This window comes from Papio anubis, chromosome 10 (genome assembly GCF_008728515.1).
Source record: "Papio anubis isolate 15944 chromosome 10, Panubis1.0, whole genome shotgun sequence".
NCBI classification, from domain to species: domain Eukaryota; kingdom Metazoa; phylum Chordata; class Mammalia; order Primates; family Cercopithecidae; genus Papio; species Papio anubis.
This window is the reverse complement of record NC_044985.1, coordinates 50,887,660-50,900,278: the sequence shown is the minus strand read 5'-3', so window position 1 is coordinate 50,900,278 and position 12,619 is coordinate 50,887,660. Positions and strand designations below refer to the sequence as shown.

Sequence of the window (12,619 nt, the reverse complement as noted above, 5' to 3'; positions counted from 1 at the left end):
ACATATGAAGCTCTAAATTATATCCTATTAAATCAATGTTAATATTATCATAAAAGCAAAATTCAACTGCATATTTTCTTTTACAGTGATTACAATTTGATCTATGGTCTTCATTGACCTTAAGTAACCAGTGAGAGCATTTTAAAATTCAGGAAGCAGACATATAGTCAATGACTATTTTACACTTACCTTTTATGATATTTAAGTTTAACCCCAAGTTTGTGGAAATATCATATATCTTTATAGCTCTTCACAGACTAGCTTCCTCCTTTGTTTCATGCACAGCAAATTTCCCAGTCCCCTGAAAGCAATAGGTGCAGTGGAGGCCCGCTCCACTGAAGGGTCTATCAAGCAAATAGATGGGACGGCTGAATTTATTTTAGCAGAGCGTCTAAAGGATGCAACTTGGCACCTATTTTTAGGAACTGAGCTCTGTAAAGGTGGGGCCTGAGTCAACCACTCTTTTAAGAAGAGTGTCTCTGAGGCCACTCTGCTTCATAGTGTCCTCAGTAATGTATGCATGGCTCTAACACATGTGCAGTCAATCAAACTCCCTTCCACAGCCACGACCACCAGCCAGCTCTGAATTTCTGTATAAAGTCTACAAATGAACCAGTGTCGATGAGGAAAAGGAGGGACTAAAGTTCTGGAATTACTTGCATTTGTTTTAATACTTTCAATCTTTTAAGACTCAAGAATATGAAAATAAAGCAGGTGGGAAAAGTTTCCATTTATTCTAGTGGAATAATTAACATGGATTCTCGGGAAGAGGAGACATTGCCTTTCTTTGACAAAATGTTCTTAGATATGTAAAACATTTGTTTGTTTCTTGAGGGTTCACACATAAAGCAAAACACTACTCTAGTGTTGACTTAAGTAAAGGCTGTGCTGGTTTAGTTAAAAAAAAAAAAAAAAAAAAAGAGCCAAGGAAGAACGGTGGAAAGGAATTCTAGAGCGAATAGAGAGCACCCTTGCCATGTGAGTCCTGCTCATCAATATTAGCTTTGAATCATTCGGCATGAGGAAGAGCAGGCAGGGAAAAGGGGTCACCTCACGTGCTCCTGAAACAATCATATTAAATGTCCTTTGCTGCCAGGACTTACCAAACACATGCCGCCAATCTGACCCAGAACCCAACGAGCACTGCTATTTAGCTCAAAAATGCCAACATCTCATACATTCTTAGTACATAGAAAATAACCAGCTTCCTTTATCTTTCCTCCCTTCTATGACTTTCCTAATGTGGTGTGGCCTAACAAAAAACTCAAATAAAGAAAGCAAATTGCCCTTTGGCTTAAAGAAACAACTGACATATATACTCTATTTCATATATATGCCTATTCATAAGCTGTTTACTATAATATTCACTAATAAAATTAGAATGTATATTACATTTTTCCATATACAATATTGGTTTTTGTAAAAAGTAGGTCAAGGAGTGATATTCCAGCATATTAACTCTAAGAACAACTTTCTGAAATAGTGTTCTATATACTCCGTAAGAGTGTTCAGGGCCAGGAGCCAGTATAGACTAATAACTTAGAGTTGTGCTTCCAAATATGATAGCTATTAGGCACATGTAGCCATTTAAGTTTTAACTGATCAAAATTAGGTAAAATTAAAAATTCAGTTCTTCAGCTACATTTCAAGTAAATCAGTCTCCACATGTGGACAGAAGCTATGTATTGGTGCAGATATAAAACATTTCCAACATTGCAGAAAGGTCTATTGGACAATACTGATTTAAATCACAGGATTTCAACATAGCTTTGACAATAATATACTCTGTGATCTGGGCAAGTTTCATAAGTTGTCTAAGCTTTACTTTATTCAACTGTGACTAAATGGGACTAAGTTGACCAACTTTCCATTGGTGTTGTGAAGATGAAATGAAATAATATATATAAATTAATTATTATGCTTACATTATTACTCCAACATAATATTTACATAATAAATAATTATTACTTTGCTATATGCAAAAGAAAATGGTACTGGATCTGAAATCACAATAATTCAATTTAAATTATGAGGAGATGGATCCTATAATGTAAACATAGTCAATTTTATTCTTATATTTGCAGATAGTTGCTAATGATGCTTATGGTGATTTTACTCTTTTTAAAGGTTGTTAATTACTCAAAGATCTGACTTCTACCTTCCTCACCTTCTCTCCTTATTAAAAACTCACTGCTTTCTCTTTCCATTTTATTGATATGTTTCTTTAAGTTTCACTCATGATAACTTTTCTTCAAGCTTGCTATTTTTGATTTTTCAGGACGAAAGTGTATATGATAAAAATACATATACATTAAATAGTATTTTTTCACTTTTTTCTCATAATAAATTTTCTAATGTATATATTAGTACAAAACCCCAATGATTATACATTAAGATAAACAAACAATGGTCAGGAAAAGAAACCTTGGTGGAACACTGTAAAATAATTGGTAATAATTAAGAGCAATAAGTGTTAAATCTACGGGAGCACACATAAATTAACTGACCTAAGTTTAAGCAAAAATGTTCAGTCATAAAATTAATTAGTGATCACATAATTTGGTTCATTCATTTTAGTCATGAAGACAATGAAAACATCAGGACCTAGATTCTGACCATTCATTATTACAGTGGCTTTAGACACTGAATTTCATTCTTCATTTAATAACAGTTTAATCAATTACTATGAAACTACTATGAAAGCAAGATAGATGAATGATGGGTAGATGGATGGATGGGTGATAGATAGACAGGTATAAAGGCAGAAAGATTCATAAGGTGATCCCTTGTATCACAAAACTTGTACATTCAAATGGAAAATTTTACTCCCTATCTAATCTGATATTGATAGTGCCTAGATACCTCTACTTATTAAAACCTGTATTGTACTTGACTGAAGCTTACTTAAGTTCTTGTAGTGGGATGATGCTAGTAATTAGCATCAGGCCAATGCTGTCATGGAAGACAATTAGAAAGTGGCATCAATTACAGAGATCATATATGTTAGGCATCAGAGACAGCCAAAACAATGAGACCCAGAAGCCGTACAATTCAAGAAAGACAAGAACCTTACAAATATAAGTTGAGGATCTGAGGCTGTCCTGGGGGTCTTTGTCAATTTTGGATGCAGGTAGAGCCTGAGAATCTGGGCTTGGTCCAAGGAGAACACTGCTGCTGGAAACAGAAAAACAGCAGAACCTTTGGCAATTCCATGGGACTAGAGTGACAAAACTGGACAGGCGAAGGATCTCAAATTCTATTTTCTTTCTAAGATGTTTCCTAAATTCCAAAATTTCACAGGATAGCAGGAAACAACTGTAAGCCCAAACACAGAAAAGTAAAGTGGGAGAGCCTACATTTTCATGATACTTAAACAAGTATCTCTGAGGAGGGCTGGTAACAGTTGAAAGCCTTCAAATAATAGGGACACTGACTCTAAAATAATGTGAAACAACTGCCTGTCTTTAGAAATGACTTGATAATCTGGGTTTAGCTGGAGGCTGAGAATTCTTTCTTGGCCCTAGCAGATGGGAGACAGATGAACCAGCAAAGGTTTGGGCATTTGATCAGGCTTGGAGTGATAAAATTGGTGATTCGAGTATATTCAAACACAGCCAATCTCCTCAAGACATTTGCCAAATTTGGAAGCTTCACATGGTGTGAGGCTAAATAGCCAAGCTGAAAAACCTCAGAAAATAGAGCAGAGATTCCTGCAGACTACATGTTGAGGAGAAAAGCATCTCACAGATTCTCAAAAAAAGAAAAAAAAAAAACAAAATTAGGGTGGTCAGTGCCTCTCTGCTCTCCATTCTAGCTGCTCAGCAGCGGAAAGATTTAATCTCTCTAATGAAGGTCACAATCTGCAGCTTTGTTTTTGAATACACACTGCTTACCTTTCAATTATAAAAGTACTAGGCATGCAAAGAGACAATATTGTCATTGATACTAAAAAAAAACTTTTCAAGGAAGCAGGTGTTGTAGATACTTAAATTGTCAGATAAGGACTTTAATCACAATTGATGTATTTAAGAAAATATAAGAAATAACACACGAAATATAAGAAAAGATAGAGAATTTCATGAGAAAATTAAAACGACAAAATAACAACTAAATAGACATTCAAAAATTGAGAAATACAATACCAGAAATTAAGAAATCAATGGTAGATTTAACAGCAGATTGGAGATAGCAAAATATAAAATTTTTAATCTGGAAGACAAATGGATAAACAACAGAAAGGTTGGGCATGGATATTTTTTATTAAATATCAATAAGTACTCATTAGATTTTCAGCAGCAGTATGACCTTATTGAATCATCTAACTACACTCCATTAAAACGTTTGTTGCATTTGTTCTTGACAAGCTACATCTACATTCTCTCATGTTTGTTCATTTTGTGCTAAGTGAATGAAAACAGTGCCACCCCATTACTACAGCTTGCTTTTGCCATCTAGTATAGTTGCTTTTTTCACAACTTGCAATCTATATCTTATCCTAGTCTACAATGGACAATATTTAACAGAACAGAGCCCCTAATATATACAAAGCCCTTCTACTGCTAAAGACTTCCATCTTAGGTTAAGTTGATATATGACGTTAGGTCCACTTAGGAATCCATATTTGTAGGTGTTCTTGATAACCTGAAATAAAATTGATCTGGTTAGGGTACTTCAGAATTCTATGTGCTTCTTTTCTAGGTTATGAGACATTTTGAATTCACTCCCTTTTCTATTTTTGCTGGTGCTACCATTTGTTAGGTGAAGACTATTCTCTTTGACATAAAAGACCAACATTGATTTGGCTCACATTTATTTTCTTGTTCCTTAATTAATATAAAAACTTTCCAAAAAAGTAGTAAATGTTTTTTTTTCTTTCTTTAATTTTCCTGTAAGAGAACCATCTACATTTTATAAAGAAATTGTGCCAGGAATTTAATTAGGTGATTTACCTTTATTATTTTCTTTTATTCTGTCAGCAACCCCAAGATATTAGTGTTTTCACCATTTTATAGAAAGAAACTAAGGATAAGTGAAGTTAAATAACTTCTCCATGGACAAAAGTTAACAATCAGCAAAAGTGGGAATTGGATTCATTTCTGCTGACTCTATATGTTTGGATTATTTGGGATATTATTTATCCTGACCTTAATCTAAAAGTTCTATCCAAGCACTATGTTGGGTGATATGTTTTGAGAGGGATCAACTCTTCCCCATAATAAATTCTTAGTGTAGGCCTGCAATAGGTAGGCTCTGGCAAGGCCCTGTCTGCATGGTAGCAAAGTGAACTAGTAGGGGAGGTATGGGAACTTTAAAGCAGGGACAACTGTAGTTCAGTCATCTGATATGTAATCCTGACCCAATGGGACCCATCTAAGGTTTGTAGAATCAAAGAGAAAACATATAAATATGAAAGTTTCATATTATTAGCTAGTATACACAAAATACTAGCTCACCAATGAGGATCTGGCAATCTGCTTAGACCCTTGCAGGTAGCATGACCCATTGACCCATTCAGGTGTCATGTAAGCATAATTAGAGTATTAGTAATTGAATTGCATCTAAATGTAATCAACTATACAAGTAATCAACTATACACTTGTCCAAGTTTAATTCCATTAAAATTACATCATGGTATTAATAACATATGAATAAGGTCTTTGGGCATATGACTCATATTTAAATCATATCTCATAGCGTTAAGCAGAGTGACCACGATAAGTTTATCTTGCAAGCCAGGGGGCTTTTGGGAGTGAAGAAAGCACCATTAATAACTATGCAAATGTAATGGCATAAGCTGGGATGGTCCAGGGGAAACAGGGATGCATAAACACCTAACCAATGAGCCAAATGTGGACCCTCTTGACTCACCATTGGAGCACACAATGAATAGGATTTCTAATGATCTGGCTCCCAATATAAAAAATAAAAGTAAAAATGTTCTTTACTAGTTACATCAGTGTTTAAAGGATCATCTCTGTCCTCTAAATATAATTTGGATTGACATATCCCTTATAATAAAGACATGAATGAATGAAAGAACTAGAGAGAATCAATGATATTTCTTCCAGAGGAAAAAAGGTGTATAATTAGGAAGTTTCCTGGTTAAAAAATGGGGGAGGTCTAGATGTTCTTGATAGGTTTCTTGTCAACCTTCAATTAAAATAATTTAAAAAACAAAAAATAACATTAATTACTAATAATGAGAGAGTGAGAAGTTGAAGAGAAACAAGAATTTGAAGAAGACAAAGAGAAAGAGAAGTTGGAGGAGATATGCTGAAATTTGTACAGAATTTTCAATTGTGGTTATCTTTGTGAGCAACAAACATGAATCACAATTTTGGATGACATACTGCATAGTGCAAACTCTGAGTCAGAAGGGAACAAATAGTTTCCCCAAATAAAAGAGAGAGGCTTGGACTCACTCCACAGTCTCATTTTGCTTTTACCGAAACTAGGTGGGCTCAACAATTCCACATAAACATCTTCTGGACCAGCCCAAGCCACAGCGCTGCCTCTGCTACACCCCTACCCCGTCATTATATACTTTGCACACACCATGTCTTTCAGGACAAAAGGAAAAGACAGTGATGGGTTGTTAAGTTTTTAAGGTAACAATGCTTTAGAGAAGGGATGGTGGAAATCTGTAATATTTCATGGTTTGTGCCATACAAAAGGAAGTTTACACATTCTATCTGAAAACACAAGTTAGGATTATAAGATATAGGATGGAAGTCATAATTCTATTCAGCAACTTTGCACAGTATCAGTAATTCAATATTTTAGATATAATTCAGAAGGAAAAGAAAAATTGATGGGAGAAATTAATTATAGGATCCAAGTATTTAGTGATGGCAGAATAAGAAAAATGTACTTTTTGAAAGGAAATAGCAGACCTCAGTCAATGAAGACCCAATACAACTGAAGTAAGTAGACAAGGTAGAATAAAGAGGCAATGCTAAACAATGGTAAGGGACAGTGACTGGATGAGGCACAGAACTGATAAAGTTTGTTAGTTTATTCCAAAATATCTGAAAAAGTCACAAAAACACAAGCTATGTTCTTGATGTGCTCAAAAAGATTCAGGGAGAGAAGCTTCTATGAAAGTGGATTAGCTGTTACTAAGGAGACAATAAAATGAAATAAAATAATGAAAACAGTGAAGAATAAAACAGACTGCAAAAATTCCAAAATTCAACACAAAAATTAAAATGGCACTTGATTCAGAGAAGAGCACATATAAAAATGAAATTCAATCAACGTAATGGGGAAAATTTTGAGAAATTTTTCCATAACACAGGAGCAAAATCAAAGAGATGAAAATGAAGACCTAGATAAGGATTAATATGAAGGAAGAGGTATGATCAAAGAAACATAACTGTTTCAGAGGAGGAAAGAGCAAAATAGCACAGAAATAAATATTAAATTTAAAAGGAAAGAAAAAGTTTTTGAGGTGAAGTAAGATCTGAGATGACAAAACCAAAGGCTTAAGACATCTGGATATGCCCTTATAAATTTTTGAATTTTAAAGATTAAAAAATAATGAATAAAGAAAAAAGACAATTGATCTCAGAGTTTTTCAGTAACATACGCACTATGAAACAGTGGAATATTAAGTGAAAGGCGTTTCAAGTTTGTTTGTTTTTGTAATGGACATAGATTTGAATAGATAACTATTTATAGACCACTTTCTGTTATTTATGTACGAAGAATATAGAGGCATACTTTAGAATATATAAACAATTTCTGATTGGGTGCAATGGGCCATGCTTGTAGTCCAGTACTTCAGGTGTGTGGGGCGAAAGGATGACATGAGCCCAGGAGTTTGAGAAGGGCCTAGACAACATAGGGAGACCCTGTCTCCACAAAAACATTAAAAAAAAAAATCTAGCCCAGTGAAGTGGCATGTGCCTATAGTCCCAGCTACTCCAGAGGCTTGGGTTAGAGGATCCCTTGAGCTCTGAAGTCAAGGCTGTAGTGAGTAGTGATCATGCCACTGCACTCCAGCTTGGGCAACAGAGCAAGACCCTGTCTCAAAAAAAAAAAAGAAAAGAAAAGAAAAGAAAATTCTCAGATAAAGAAAATTATTAGGCCAGGCACGGTGGCTCACACCAGTAATCTCAGCACTTTGGGAGGCCAAGGCGGGCAGATCATGAGGTCAGGAGTTCGATAGCAGCCTGGCTAATACCGTGAAACCCTGTCACTACTAAAGATACAAAAAATTAGCTGGGTGTGGTGGTGCTCCCCTGTAATCCCAGCTACTCAGAGGCTGAGGCAGAAGAATTGCTTGAGCCTGGGAGGCAGAGGTTGCAGTGAGCCAAGATGGCGCCTTTGCACTCCAGACAGGGAGAGACTTTGTCTCAGAAAAACAAACAACAACAAAAATGAAAAGAAAAAGAAAATGATTAATGTGTCCTCACTGGGGAAGTGAGTAAAATATATCTGCAAGCTCACAAAAGAAGATTCCAAGTTAAGAGTAAAAGAATGGGAAGCTTATTGTATAAAAAGACATTTGCATTAAAACCAAACAAATATTGTAATTGCAGTTATAAAATTGGATGTAAAATTAAAATATTCTTTGAAAATGTATATAAAAAGAACACAGCTTTAATATACATAACATTATATTATGTTAATAATGTAATGATTCAGGGATCTAGTCTTAGATTAAAATATATTCTGTTTCATTTAATATGAGAGTGGAGAAAAGCAGGAGAAATAAAATTTAGTTGAATTTTTTTGGAGCTTGATGAATTTACTCAATCATTCAGTCATACATTCTCTCACTGAGAAAGTTTTCAAATGTTTATTGAACACCTCTGTGTGAAGTGCTGTGCTAGATATGATGTTTACAGATAAATAAAACATTGATGGGCCCTAGTAACACACAAATACATATGTATAAAACAGGATAAGTTTATGAAGGAGAAGAAATTAGTGGTGTGAGGGAAAAAAAGCAAAAAGTTTAATTTGAGTGGTCCAAAAAAACATCTGAAGGTGGTCATCAAATTTTAAATTTCATCAGGAGAATAAATACAAAAAGAAAAGAGTGAAGTAAAAAACTTATGAACAAATACGGCTCACTAGCCCCCACAAAAATTACTATTTACCAAGCTGTATTAATTAAATGCTGTGGAACTAGCGGAAAAATGAGCATTATTTTTTAGTGGAATAAAAATAACCATCCTGAATCAAACAATACTGTTTAGTAAAGGTAACAAAACGGAAGAAATTTGTCAAACAGCCTTTGGAAACCCAACTAAGTAAATAGAAACAAATTATTTTAAAAGCTCACATTGTACTTTATTTCAAAATATATTCCAAACTAATTAAATACTTCAGTTTCAATGCAATTAGTAAGTATAAGAAATAGAAATGTGTTTTTCATAGCTATATGTTGAGTCAACATTTCATACAGTACAAGAAATTATGCATAAGACATCCTTTCTACAAAAGCACCCAATCCTTTTTAACTTAGGTAACTGATTGCTGTTAAGTTTTTCATGTCTCCTGAAATGTTCTCTGTATATAAGCACATATATGTGTTCATATTTGCATAAAATGCAAGTATAAATAACATGGACATATATGAAACGATACTTTTCACTTTTCTACAAATGGGAGAATTATATACTCAACGCTCCACATTAGCTTTTTTTGTTGTTTTTACTGAATAATGTTGCAAATCAATTTCTGTTAGCATAAGAAAATCTTACTAATCTTCATGGCCATTGTATGGACATACCATATTCCATTTAGTTAGTCTCCTATTCGTGGTTGTTTAGGTTGCTTCCAGAATTCTTCTATTAGAAAAAATGATACAATCAATAATCTCAAACATGTGTGTGCTTGATATATTAAGGGCTACATGCTTTTAATAAATGTGAGAGATATTGACAAATGTCAAATGTCAAAGGGCTAAATTACAGTTATTGCCAATTTAATCTTCTACCACTGGTATGAGAGTACTGTCAAACACTTGGATATTTGCATATCTGATAGATAAGTGTAGTGTTTCATTATTTAAATTTATATGAATATATTAATTTGGAGTGAGGCAAAGCAGCACATGAATATTTAACTGATTTTTAAAATATAAACTCATCTTTCTCATAAGGGCAAAAACCTAAACAATCTAAATGCCTACAAATTGAGAATTTGTTAAGCAAATTAATATACATTATAGAATGATTATAAGCAGACTTTTTTTACGAAACGTTTTTGAGGAATATTTAATAACATGGAAAAATGTTCACATTAGATGTCAATGCGACTTCAGATTTCCCTTAGGATGCAGGAAATTGCAAGAGAACACATTCTTAAAATAACAATGAGCTGAATACTCTACATTCATAAATATAATATAAAATTATAGTATTGTTTTAAGCTCATTTGAAAACCAAGGTTATAGGAGAAACCTAATGAACTGAAATGAAAAAGAAATGATAAGCTCTATCTATGAGATTAGAGACAACTATCATTTTCAACTTTAGCACATCACTGGGAGGAGGAAGCTACCATAGATGTAGATAAAACAAAAACAGCTGAGCTATTAATTATTCTTAAAAGTAGATGTGGGCTAGTGTGACATTTAAAAATTCTTTTAAGTCCCAGGCACAAAGAGGATCTATGCCTGCCCACCAACTGTCTCCCATAGAAGTTCGCTCAGCTGCAATGAGATCTACTGGGGGCAGGATTGAAGAGAGAAACCTCACAGTCAACCTGGTCCCTTATGCTGAGTGCAAGGCAGTGACCATCTACAAATGAATTATGGACAGAGGAGCAGACAGACACATCCCTCCCTCATACAGGTGACTGGGTTCTCCGGAAGTCTGAAAGGAGTGCAGGGCAGCTGAGACAAACCATTCAGAAACTCAACTACCAGGACTTGCTAAACAATGATTTCAATTCCACTCACTAATATAAATCCTCTGGTGAACTAATTATAACAAAGACAATCATAGAACTGATACATAGCTAATCTATAGACTAAATTGACTTACCCCACACTAACAACCTTACAAAATAAATGTGCCCTTTTCTGAGAGGGCATAATATTTATTTCAGCTTGTTCTGTTCTTTACACAAAATGTCCAAGTACTCAATTAAAAAATCATGAAGCCCCAAAGGAAGCAAGAACATGTGATCTACCACTAAAAGAAAACACAGTCAATAGCACTGGAGGCAAAGATGGCTTAGATGTTAAAATTATTCAATAGAAACTTTAGAGTAGAGAGGGGGCTGGCAAGATGGTTGAATAGGAACAGCTCCAGTCTGCAGCTCCCAGTGAGATCAATGCAGAAGGCAGGTGATTTCTGCATTTCCAACTGAGGTACTTGGCTCATCTCATTGGGACTGGTTAGACAGTGGGTGCAGCCCATGGAGGGTGAGCAGAAGCAGGGTGCAGCACAGCCTCACCTGGGAAGTGTAAGGGGTCAAGGAACTCCCTCCCCTACCCAAGGGAAGGCCCTGGGTTTCAAGCATAAAACTGGGCAGCTGTTTGGGCAGACACCAAGCTAGCTGCAGGAGTTTTATTTTCATACCCCAGTTGGCACTTGGAATGCCAATGAGACAGAACTGTTCACTCCCCTGGAAAGGGGGCTGAAGCCAGGGAGCCAAGTGGTCTAGCTCAGCGGAACCCCCTCCCACAGAGCCCAGCAAGCTAAGATCCACTGGCTTGAAATTCTCGCTGCCAGCACAGCAGTCTGAAGTCAACTTGGGATGCTCAAGCTTGGTAAGGGGAGGGACGTCCACCATTACTGAGGCTTGAGTAGGTGGTTTTCCCCTCACAGGGTAAACAAAGCTGCTGGGTACCACAACTAGGCAAAGCTGCTGTAGCCAGACTGCCTCTCTAGATTCCTCCTCTCTGGGCAGGGCATTTCTGGAAGAAAGGCAGCAGCCCCAGTCAGGGGCTTACAGATAAAACCCCCAACTCTCTGGGACAGAACACCTGGGGGGAAGGAGCGCAGCTTCAGCAGACTTAAACACTCCTGACTGCTGGCTCTGAAGAGAGTAGCGGATCTCCCAGGACAGTGTTAGAGCTCTGCTAAGGGAAAGACTGCCTCTTCAAGTGGTTCCCTGAACCCCCTGCCTACTGACTGGGAGATACCTCCCAGCAGGGGTCGACAGACGCCTCATACAGGATAGCTCCAGCTGGCATCTGGCAGGTGCACCTTTGGGATGAAGCAGCTTTGCTGTTCTGCACCCTCCACTGGTGATACCTAGGCAAACAGGGGCTGGAGTGGACCTCCAGCAAACTCCAGCACACCTGCAGCAGAAGGTCCTGACTGTTAGAAGGAAAACTAACAAACAGAAAGAAATAGCATCAACATCAACAAAAAGGACATCCACTACATAATGATAAAGGGATCAATTCAACAAGAAGAGCTAACTATCCTAAATAAGTATGAATGTAATACAGGAGCACCCAGATTCATAAAGCAAGTTCTTTTTTTTTTTTTTTTTTGAGATGGAGTCTCGCTCTGTCACCCAGGCTGGTGTGCAGTGGCCAGATCTCAGCTCACTGCAAGCTCTGCCTCCTGGGTTTACGCCATTCTCCTGCCTCAGCCTCCTGAGTAGTTGGGACTACAGGCGCCTGCCACCTCACCCGGCTAGTTTTTTG

The 12,619-nt window shown here is 36.3% G+C and overlaps 1 protein-coding gene across 9 annotated transcripts in view; it reads right to left on the bottom strand.

Annotated features, from left to right (window-relative positions):
- Positions 1-12,619, bottom strand: part of XIRP2 (xin actin binding repeat containing 2) — a 597,703-nt gene that overhangs the window by 78,154 nt on the left and 506,930 nt on the right. For 2 of the 9 annotated variants that reach the window (XM_021924355.2, XM_021924357.2), the window contains exon 1: positions 190-432. The exons of 4 other annotated variants lie outside the window; for them this stretch is intronic. The gene's annotated coding sequence lies outside the window, so the exon portion shown is untranslated. Of the gene's footprint in view, positions 1-189; positions 433-12,619 lie in introns of those variants that run through there. 3 more of the 9 variants (XM_021924353.2, XM_021924354.2, XM_021924352.2) reach the window with 2 other exon arrangements.